This window comes from Heterocephalus glaber, unplaced genomic scaffold, assembly GCF_053883595.1.
Source record: "Heterocephalus glaber isolate CG9 unplaced genomic scaffold, H.glaber_assembly_v1.0 deba00000331, whole genome shotgun sequence".
Classification (NCBI taxonomy): Eukaryota; Metazoa; Chordata; class Mammalia; order Rodentia; family Bathyergidae; genus Heterocephalus; species Heterocephalus glaber.
In genome coordinates, this window is record NW_028258142.1 from 20103812 (window position 1) to 20115729 (window position 11918).

Here is an 11918-nt window from a genome sequence, read left to right on the forward strand (position 1 = left end):
GATTTACCTTTGGTAAGGGGCACATGATGAAGATCATGGGGTACCTAAATATGTCACAGTAAGTTGATAGAGCTGGATGGAAGAAAGGTTAGATAGGAGAGAGAACTAAGTTTATAAAGCTTGAAGAAATACCTGGCCTGATTCCCATTTAGGAAGATGCCAAGTCTTTGAGAAAGTATCTAACTGACCATTAAGCAAGGTTCTATAGTGGGTATAATGAGAGTATAATCATGTGTTCACCTCCACATTTGGTCAAATTATTTTGAAGCTTCATTGACAAGAAAAATAAAATGCTTAACCGGACCTATCCTATAAATAGGAGAGATTTTTGCAATATTTTTCAAAAACATTATTTTGACAAAATAGTATTACTTCTCTTGTACCACCCAGCCTGCAGGAACTCTAATCCTTTGAAGGCTATTGATTTCCTTTTGTTTGCACACTTTCTCACGACTCAATTAGAACACATTTTTCCAGTGGGCAACTATCTTGATCACATTAACATTCATGAGATGAGCCTGGGTCCCACTTGTTGTTTAATAAAAGAAATAGAATCCAGGGATATTATTCAGTTGTAGTAGCTTATCACCTTGGGACAACATTACTATTGCAATTCCATTAAAAGCAATAGCAATTGGAAGGGAAGTAGCAATAATAAAAAAATTGTTGCTTTTAGGCAACAACTGGAAAGTACTTGCTTGTCGTAGATCTCCTCCCTTGGCCCTTTAATCAAGAGTAGAAACTGACATGCTGCGGGCAGTTGGGGATGCTGCTGTAGTTCAGAAGGAATGGCTGTGCTGACAAGGCTGAAAAAAGATAAAGGGCAAAACACCAGCCTGCTGTTCAGTACTGTCATGGGCTTCGGTGGTGCTCCTAGAAGCCCAATGCCATGCACACACCCCGCTGCATTATTTTTGCTCTATCAAATGAGCATTTTGCCAGGAATTGTGCCAGATGCCTGCTACACATTATTTCATTATGTTCTTACCACAAGCCTAAGGGGAAGGTATTATAATTCACTGTATAAATCAGGGTGGTTAACCATCTTGCCTAGGGTTATATTGTTAGTAAATGGTGGAAATGGGATCCTTGGAAGTCACAGAATGATGGGGAGAGAAGCTCTGGGACAGAGTGCAGTGGCAGGAGCTAAAAAAGAGCATGGATGGTTAAAACCCCTTGGGAAGGGCAGGCTGGGTGTGAATAAAGACACAGGTAGGGGTTGATGACATGGCTCCAGATTGGCTGGTTGCTTCTCTTACTGAAGGTTTAGCATTCCCTCTGACTCTCACCTGGGCAGAGATGTTCCTGTGCCTTGGTCCCTGGAGAGAATACGATTAGGAAGAGTAAGCCTTTACATAGGTTAGTTCTCTTTGTCCAGAATACGTGTAAAAGGGAGAATGAAGAGCCACCCTCTTTCCTGCATTCCCAGATTACTTCTCTGGCAACACCTGCATGGGCTCCCCTCATCAGGAGCCCTTTCTGTAGTGAGTAATTTTTGCAGTCAGCTTCTGTTGTCATAACAGCATATTACAAACTGAGTACCTGAAGCAAGAGATATTTGTTTCTCACTGTTCTAGAGGTTGGGATATCAAGAATCAAGGTGCTGGATTGAGTCTTGAAGAATGGGGGCTCTCTTCCTGGCTTGCAGACAGCTGCCTTTTTGCTGAATCCTGATATAGAGGTAGGGGGGTTGGGGTGGACCGAGGGAGAGACAGAGACAGAGACAGAGAGACAGAATCAGAGACAGAGAAAGATAGAGAGACAGAGATACAGTGAGCAAAAACGAGCATGCAAGCCCAGGCCTCTGGCACTGGGGATTGAACTCAGGGCCTTTACACTAAGCTACGTCTCCATCATTTTTTCTTTTTAAATTTTGAGACAGGGTCTCTATGAGCTGCTAAATTGCCCAGACTAGGCTAGAATTTTGGATCCTCCTCTCTCATCCTCTCAGAATTCTAGGATTACAGGAGTGTGGGCTCTTCTATAAGGTGATAATCTCATCACAGCCCCCCACCACCGTGACTTCATTTGAAGCTAATTACCTCCCAAAGGCCCCATCTCCAAATACCATCACATTAGGGGAGGTAATCCATATTCTGTCCCGCCCCCATCTCAAAATATCCTTATTCATTGGCACCTTCTTATCAACTAACTCTTTCTTCCTGGGCAACAGGAAAAAGCAGAGTACATGCTCTTGGAGTTCTTTTGCATGCTCTAAATGAGCCATTGTTTTAAAAGGTGTGAAATGCAGTACTCCCAAAGTACCTAGTAAAATCCCTTCTTTCTCAGCACCCTACTTGCATCTTGAGTCAGAGGAGCCGGTCCCTGGTCCCCTGGGGTCCCCTGAATGATAACCCTGACTGTCCTGGTCCAACCCACAGAAACCAGTTTATGCTGAGGAGCCCCTCCTTGTTCAGGCTCAGCATCTTGCCTTTTGGGCTGCTTTCCCCTTGTTCCTTCTCTTTGGGCCATAGGCTCATTTTATTTTCCCTTGCCTTTCTTCCAGTCATCTGACTGGTGCTTCAACTATCACAAAAGTTCTTGTGGATACATATAATTCAAATAAAGAGACTTTATGCTGAGTGGACATTTGAGAAGGACATGAAAATTCAAGGCTTTTAATTTATCCTGTGATTGCACTTTCATTTAGAAGGCTGCCCCCTCCCTTAACCAAAGAACACTGAGTTATTGCATAATTAATAATTTAAAAGCTCCTTCTCGTGATCAGGGTCAGGAGTTTTCCTATATTCAAGTTAATCCAACTCCTCTGGCAAAGGAAATCCTGATAATGGATAATACTATTATAGCATTCCTAGTTAATTTGGAATCTAAATTTCTTTTATTGAGTAGTTCAGAAATGATTATCCTTTCTCTCAACTGGTAACTGAAAAATGCAGACAGAGCTATAGTAATGACCTTGGAGTTTTCTGGAGGCTAAGAGACTTCACAGTGTCCAACTCAGTCTATGCTCATTTTGGAGTAATTTGACACAGTCCCTCAGTAATGAGGGAAGAGGACATGAATAAGTAGAGGGGAAACTTAGTCTAGAATGTAGGTAGCACTTTGGCTTAATGAAAATAACTGCTTTCCTACCTCTGTGAGAGTTCAGAGGCCCAGGGAGATTTCCCTAAATGGTTTCAGCTATTGATAAGGGCAGGGGGGATGAGAATTAATGGCACCCTCACTGGAAAGTTTAAAATCTAATTAGCTCTTGGGCTGGCTAAATTTTGTTAAATCATCGATGGGATTCTGGGAAGGCAAGCAAGGCAGGGAGGCAGCAAAAACTAAGTTAGAATGAAGAGCACAGGGAAAAGCAACCAACCAAGGTGATTTGTTCCATATTTTGACCCACCTGGCGTGTGAGCGAGCCACTGCTGAATTGTTACCTTGTTAATAGGCTCCAGGAGAAACTTGGAACAGTGGCCCATTTACACTTCTGATTAATTTTCTATAACTCAGGATGCAGTAAGTAAATGGATTAAAGAAACATTTGATCTTCAAAAAGAGGTTTATGGTTGCTTTAATGATTAAGTACCTAGAGGACACAATGGATTATCATGGATAATGGATTAGGAGAAGTGGGATATTAAAAGTGAACTCTTCTTCCTGGTCACATATAGATGCTGCTAAGGTTAAATGGGGACCAGGTTAACTCTGTCATACACTTGAATGAACATAGAGAAAAACAAAGCTAACTTGGATAACCCAAAGAAACCCATTTTTCTTACTCTTGGGAGGAAAATCAAGATTCTTATTGGTAGAGCTTTAAAGCATAATCCCTGCTATGACAAGATTATAAATTCTTGAGAAAGAACCTTGACAAGTGCAAATTCAAAGCAAAAAAGCACAATAGGAAAAACAACATGTACTTTATTTGTTTACCATAGGCTAACTTACACTCAGGCTCTACAACAAAATCGACCACAGAAGAGAAGTCCCTTGTAGAAGAGAAGACTCCCAGCTGGGTACGGTGGTGCATGACTATAATCCTGTCTGCACAGGGAGGCTGAGGCAGTAAGGTCACAAGTTTGAGGCCAGGCTGGGCACCTTAGTGGGACTCTGTCTCAAAATTACAAAAAGGGGAGCAGGGTGGCTCAGTGGCAAAGCTCTTGTCTAGCATGTGCAAGGAGGCCCTGGGGTCAATCCCCAGTACTACAACAAACAAAAGCCTCCCTCATTTGGTTCCTCCATCTCCTCTCTGGTCTTCAATCTTTTCATGGGGTTATAATTTACAAAGAGAAAGCAGGAAATGACTGTCTTTGAGCTATAGCTGCCTGTGAGGAAAATGGTATGGTGAAAGGGGATGTTTCACATAAACCTGTGACTTGCTGTGATGCCATGAAATTGTGTTTTTTCTTAGTACTGATTTTTCTGGCCAAAGGAAACAAAATTTAAACTTTCTCTTTTATTCTAGCCCTTGAAAGAAGATGTATAAGGCATTTTATTTGTCTGATCTTTATAGGTAATCATAACAGAAGTTAATTTTTTCTTCAGATTTCTAAATGAAATTAGTGGCTTTTGTTCCACATACTATTTTTATTTTAATCAAGCAGTTGCTGTTTGCTGGGCTTTGTCTTGAGCATCTGGCCTTCTGCAGCTCTGTGACACTGGAAAGATCACCTTACTTCTCTGAACTGCCGTATCCTCATCTGAAAGTATCTTATTCTACCTACCCTTCAGGGTTATTTGGAAAACAAAAATATAAATGATATCCTGTTAATTAAGATGTTTTGAAAACTGTTATGTAAAAGAAATGCAAGGAGAAAATTAAAATACAATGTTAATGCTATTCTTATCAAAATCTGAGCAAGATGTTTATAGTAACAGATAAGATTATTATAAAATTTATATGGAAAGGCCTGTCTAAAATAATTTTAATAAGAAGAATACAGAGAGAGAAATCATTTTACCTAATATAAAGACTTTTTCTATATATAGCAATAGTAATCAAGATTGTATATAAAGACACAGATCTGTGGAATAGGGTAGATAACCCAAGAGTAGATACATGTAGATATGACCAGCTAATTTTTGACAATAGCACAGAAACAAAAGAGTACAGGAAGGATAGCTTTTCCAACAAATGATTCTGGAACCATGGAATATCCATAGACTTAAAAATAATACCAAAACATTAAGCCTCACACCTTATACAAAAATTAGCTCAAGATAAATTACAGACTTAAATGTAAAGCATAAACTTTTCAGAAGAAAACAATAGAAAAATCCTTAACGCCTAAAGTTTTGTGAAAATCCCCTAGACATCACACCAAAACCATCATTCATAAAAGAAAAAAAAAACCAAAAAACAATAAATTACATTTACCAAATTTAAAAAAAAACCTAGACCTTTTTAAGAAGATGAAAAGGCAAGCTACAGACTGGGAGAAAATATTTGCAAACCACATATCTGACATAGGGCTCATGTCAATAGTGAAACAAATAATACAACTGGAAAATGGGCAATAGACATGAAGAGGTATTTTTCGTCTATGCTTTTTTTTTTTTTTTTTTTTTTTTTTTGGTACAGAGGATCGAGCTTGCGCTTTTGAGGCAGGCAGTGAAACCACTGAGCTAAATCCCCGGCCCTTGCCTATGGTTTTAAATGGCAAATAAGAACCTGAAGCCCCGCCATGAGTGCTCACGTGATGTCCGGAAGGTCCGGCTAGCACAGTAGTCCGGGATAGCGAAGGTGGCAGCCCAGTGGAACCTAGAAGCCCACGGAGAAGACTTGTTCACCAGCACTGTCTCATGGAGAGTATGTTCTATTTCTGTTTTTGTTTTTTGGTACTAGGGATCGAACTCACGACCCTGCGCTTGCAAGGCAGCAGCACTGCCACTGAGCTAAATCCCCTCGAGAGTATTCTATATCTGAAGTGTACAGAGACATAATTATAGCAGATGGATATCCTAACCCATTATCTATTTTAATATTTGAATCCTTCATCTCCAGAACCAGCTAGTCTTCTTACAGAGGATATTAGTGCAAACTCCAATGGCCCCAAACTTTCAGAAGTTGTACTAGATGATACAGAGAAGATCTTTTTTGCAGAAGCCACAGAAGTTTCTTTGGACAGCTCAGAAAGGGACTCTATCCCATCCTCAGAACCTTGTCTAGCAGTTACAACTGTCACCCCTACTCCACTCATTGCTCCTAGAATTGAATCAAAGAGAATGTTAGCGCCTGTGATCTTTGACAGATCCGGGGAAGAGATTGAAGAAGAAGCAAATGGAGATATTTTTGAGATAGAAATTGGTATGTCGGATCCAGAGAAAGTTGGTGAAGGCATGAATGCTTGCATGGCATAAAGAGTAACAGACAAAATTTCTCTTTCCATGTTCAGTGAGAGTGTATTTTCAGCTAAAAGAAGATTCAGCGACTTTCTTGGTTTGCACAGCAAGTTAGCAAGCAAGTATTCACATGTTGGTTATATTGTGCTACCAGCTCCAGAAAAGACTATAGTAGGTATGACTAAGGTCAAAAGTAGGTAAAGAATTAAAACTAGACCTATATCTCTCGCCATGCACTAAACTAAAATCAAAATGGATTAAAGATCTAACTATTAAAATAGAAACGCTGAACCAGAACTCTTGAAGACCTTGGTGTAGGAAAAGATTTTATGAACAAAACTTCAGTTGCCCATGAACTAGCACAATCAACAAGTGGGATCTCTTCTTATTAAAAGGCTTCTGCACAGCAAGAGAAACCACCAGCAGTGTGAAGAGACAACCCACAATGTGGGAAAAAAATCTTCACCTGCTTTTCCTCAGACAAAAGTCTACTATCTCGAATCTATAAAAAACTTAAAAAGATCAGATCTCCCAAATTTAAAGACCCAATACAAAAATGGGCATCTGAAATGAACAGACATTTCTCAGACAAAGAAGTAGAAATAGCAAATAAATACATGAAAAAATGTTCAACATCACTGGTCATTCGAGAGGTGCAAATGAAAACAACGCTGAGATTCCACTTCACTCCAGAAAGAATGGCTGCTATCATGAAATCAATCAATAACAAATGCTGGCAGGGCTGTGGGGAAAGAGGAACCCTGCTCCACTGCTGGTGGGAGTGTAGACTGGTGCAAGCACTGTGGAAATCAGTATGGAGACGCCTCAAAGAACTAGGACTGGAAGTCCATTTGACCCCACTATTCCCCTGCTGGGGATCTTCCCCAAAGAATTAAAAGAATCATACCACAGTGATATATGTGCACCCATGTTCATAGCAGCACAGTTTGTGATAGCTAAAACTTGGAAACAGCCCAAATGCCCATCAACTGGAGACTGGATAAAGAAAATGTGGTGCTTTTTAAAAATAGAATGGAGTACTATCCAGCCATAAAAAATGAGAAATTGGAGACATTTATAGTTAAATGGATGCACATTGAGGCGATACTCTTAAATGAGATAAATAGGACACACGTGCATAAATACCAAATAGTTTCTCTGGTGTGAGAAACTGAAAGTGTAAATGGGCACTAAAATGTATGATAGGTAATGTGGAATAGGAAGAAAAGGGGCAAAGGGGAAGGAAGTGGGAGGGGTAGGGGAAAGGAAAGAAGGGAATGGAATTAATATGAGAAAATGGAAAAATAGGAACAAAATCTTTGTAAATAGGGAGGACTGGAGGGGTTGAAGGGAGGGCTGGGCAAGGGTGAAAAATAAGAACCAAGAGAGATTATGTAAAGGTGCAAATTTCCAATGAATGTCATTACATTGTATACCTAAAATGTACCAATGAATAGAAAGAATAATCGATAATGCAAAATAGGAAGAAAAGGTGCAAAGGGGTAGGGGTAGTGGGAGGGGCAGTGGAAAGGAAAGAAGGGAAAGGAAAAATGATGAGAAATGGAAAAAATGGAAATAAAGTCTTCATAAATAGGGAAGGGTGGAGGGGGTGAAGGGAGGGCTAGGAATGGGGAAAAACTAAGAACCAAGATGCATCATGTAAAGGTGCAAGTTCCCAATGATGAATGTAATTGTGTTGTGTACCTACAATGTACCAATAAAAGAATTTAAGAAAAAAAAAGTAGGTAAAGAAGATTCATCATCCACTGAGTTTGTAGAAAAATGAAGAACAGCTCTTGAAAGATATCTTCAAAGAACAGTAAAACATCCAACTTTACTAAAGGATCCTGAGCTAAGGCAATTCTTGAAAAGTTCAGAGCTGCCTAGAGAAGTTTATACACAGGCTCTGAGTGGAGCAGGAATATTGAGGATCCTGAACAAGGCTGCTGACACTGTCAACAAAATGACAATCAAGATGAATGAATCAGATGCATGGTTTGAAGCAAAGCAGCAGCAATTTGAGAATCTCAACCAGTAACTTAGGAAACTTCATGCCAGTGTCGAAGCCTTGGTCTGTCATAGAAAAGAACTTTCACCCAATCCAGCTGCCTTTGCTAAATGTACTATCATATTAGGTAATTCGGAGGATCATACTAGAGAGCTTTGTCTCAGTTTGCAGAGGTCGAAGAGAAGACAGACCAGTTATATCAAGAACAAGCCTTTGCTGACTTTTATATGTTTTCAGAACTACTTAGTGACTACATTTGTCTTATTTGTACAGTGAAAGGTATGGTTGACCAGCGAATGAAGTGCTGGCAAAAATGGAAGGTACTCAAATTACTTTGCTCAAAAAACATGAAACGGAGGCAAAAGTGATGGTCACTAACAAATCAGATAAAATACAGCAAGCTAAAAATGAAATAAGAGAATGGGAAGTGAAAGTACAACAAGGAGAAAGAGATTTTGAACAGATCTCAAACAACTCAAAAGGAGTGGGAAGATTTGAGAAAGAACAAATGAAGGATTTAAAAACTGTTATCACTGAGTAGTTAGAAACATTAGTACTACCAGTTGATAAAATGCTGGGAGGCTTTCCTACCTGAAGCCAAAGCCATTGCTTAGCAGTAAGATTATTCCACTTAAGAAGACATTGGATGTTTGTTCCAGTTATCATGAACTCCACAATAAAATCATTTAAAATCATTCAAATGAACCACTATATATTTTATTATTTATAAGTGGTTTTTTTACATATATATATATATATTCTGACATTTTATTACAAGACTCGTGTCCTGATTGTCTTTGAATTAAGTGGACTGTGGCATGACATTATTCAATACTTTGCTGAATTGAACACTATTATGTCTTAACTACTTGCACTAAAATGTGCACTTCAAGGCCAGAAAAATTTTACAATATTTTTCTTTATAATATGTTTCATAGTATGTTTACCCTCTTAATGAAATGAATTATCAGTGCATTATCAATGTTCACTTTTATATTCCCATACAGAAATTATGATTTTGTGATTACAGTAATTAAATGATATTCTGTGTGAAAAAAATAAGTACATGAAAACATGTTGAACATTACTAGCCATTAGGGAACTGTGAACTAAGAAAATGATGAGATATTACTACATACTTATGAGAAGAGTAAGATTAAAAATAGTAACAATACTAAATAGTGGCAAGGGTACAGAGAAAGTGAATCTCACATACATTGTTAGTGGAAATATAAAATAGTACAGCCATTTTGGAAAATAGCTTGGTCAATTTTAAAAATCAAAATCTGTACCTAGCCTGCCATTACTGAGCAATTATCCCAGAAAAATGAAAGTTTATGTCCACACAAAAGCTTATACATGATTTTTCATAACTGCTTTATTTATAATAGCCTAGACTGGAAACCTACTTTAGGTGAATGGTTCCACAAATTGTGCTATGTATGTGTTATGCCATTCTACTCAGAAATAAAAAGGAATGGGTGGTCCCAGCACCCAGAAGGAAACTCCCTGGCTCCATCCCAGGCTCCTAGGGCAGAGAAGCTCAGTCGGTCTCAACACCCGGAAGGAAGCTCCCCTGCTGCCATCCCAGGCTCCTAGGGCAGAGAAGGTGAGCTGGTCCCAGCACCCAGAAGGAAGCTCCCCCACCACCATCCCAAGCTCCTAGGGCAGAGAAGCTCAGCCAGTCCCAGCACCCAGAAGGAAGCTCCCCCGCCTCCATCCCAGGCTCCTAGGACAGAGAAGGTGAGCCAGTCCCAGCACCTGGAAGGAAGCTCCCCCACTGCCATCCCAAGCTCCTAGGGCAGAGAAGTTGAGCTGGTCCCAGAACCTGGAAGGAAGCTCCCTCACTGCCATCCCAAGCTCCTAGGGCAGAGAAGGTGAGCCGTGTGGGTGCCAGAAGCACCCCCCACCCAGTGAAAATGAGAAGACACATAAACAAGCCTCAAAAACAGATTTCCAGATCACCTACAGAAACCCCAAAGGGAAATGAGATGGAACACTCTGATACTCAACCACCTGGACTCTCTGAACTGGCAACAAAAGAGGATCTGGGAAAAATGAAATCAGAAATAATTACTCAGATAACAGCAAAGATTTTGCTCATGGTACAAGACATGATTAATAAATCTAGAAAGGACACAGATAAAAAAATAGAGGATCTGAGGAACATGATGGAATCCCAACATAGGAAACAAATGGAATCCATAAAACAGATACAAACAGATTTCCAAGAGATTAAAAACTCCATCGAAAGTCTGCACAGCAGAATGAACCAATGTGAGGACAGAATTTCACATATAGAAGATAAGATTGCAATTAGTGAGGAGGAAAAGAAAAATTGCTTTAAAATTGTAAGGGAACATGAGAAATCAATCCAGCACCTGCTAGACGGTGCAAAGAATAACATAAGATTGATTGGAGTCAATGAAGAAAGAGGAGAGAGTGCAGATGACATAAAAAAACTGTTCACAAAAGTGATGGCAGAAAACTTCCCAAGGAGGGGAAAAGAATTTGACATACAGATAAGTGAGGCATATAGGACTCCAGCTAGCCTTAATCAAAAAAAATCTACACACAGGCATATAATAGTTAGGATTCCAGAAATCCAACAGAAGAACAAAATTCTACAAGCAGTGAGAGAAAAGAAACAAATCACATTCAAAGGAAAGCCCATCAGAATCACAGCAGACTTCTCAATGCAAACCCTCAAGGCAAGAAGAGCTTGGAGTGATGTATTACAAGCCCTAAAGGAAAACAGCCTCCAACCCAGATTGATGTACCCTGCAAAACTATCTTTCAAAATTGATGGAGAAATAAGATACTATCATGATAAAGAGCACCCTAGAAACTTCATGAATACCAAACTGGCACTCCAAAAACTTTTAGACAATACCCTAGGAAAAGACAATGAGGATCACAACCCCAAGAAACCCATCAGAATGAATCCACTGGGCATGACAAATTAAACACAAAGGGGGAGAATCCAACAAAAAGGAAAAGTCATGATGAGCCCTTTAAAACTTTTAACTTCATCTCCCTAATGAGTGTATAATTCAATCTTATTATTGTACTGATTAGTATTTTTCTGATTGTAGAGTTGCACACCATTCCTTGTGCTATACTGGCTATTTATCATCTTCTTATGTCTACATTTTAATTGGGTTGTCTATTAATGAGCTCTAAGAATTCTTTATATATTCTGGTCATAGATTATATGTATTGTAAATATGGTCTGTTTAAGGACTACTTTTCATTTTAATGATGTCATTTAAAGTTCTAAATTTTGATGGAATCTCATTTATCAATTATTTTCTTTTATACATCATGTTTTTTGTATCCTAGGTAGTTCTTGCCTACCCTGAATTCATAAATATTTTCCCTTATAATTTCTTCTTAAAGTTTTATACTTTTAGGCTTTCTTATTTAGGGTCATAGATCCCTTCAAGTTATTTTCATGTATGGAAAAAAAGGGTTGAGGTTAATTTTTTATATACGGATACCAGGTGTTCTAGTGCCATTTGCTGAAGACACTATCTCTTCCTTGGCTCTTGAATTGAGTTTATATTCTATAAAATGGTAATGTTAAATAATCTTTCAAAACGCAGTGGACCCTATATGT

At 39.1% G+C, this 11918-nt stretch overlaps 1 pseudogene; it reads left to right on the plus strand.

Moving 5' to 3' along the window:
- The first annotated feature begins 5955 nt into the window (after positions 1-5955).
- LOC101696442 (sorting nexin-2-like) lies at positions 5956-8913 on the plus strand (annotated as a pseudogene).
- The last annotated feature ends 3005 nt before the right edge of the window (positions 8914-11918 follow it).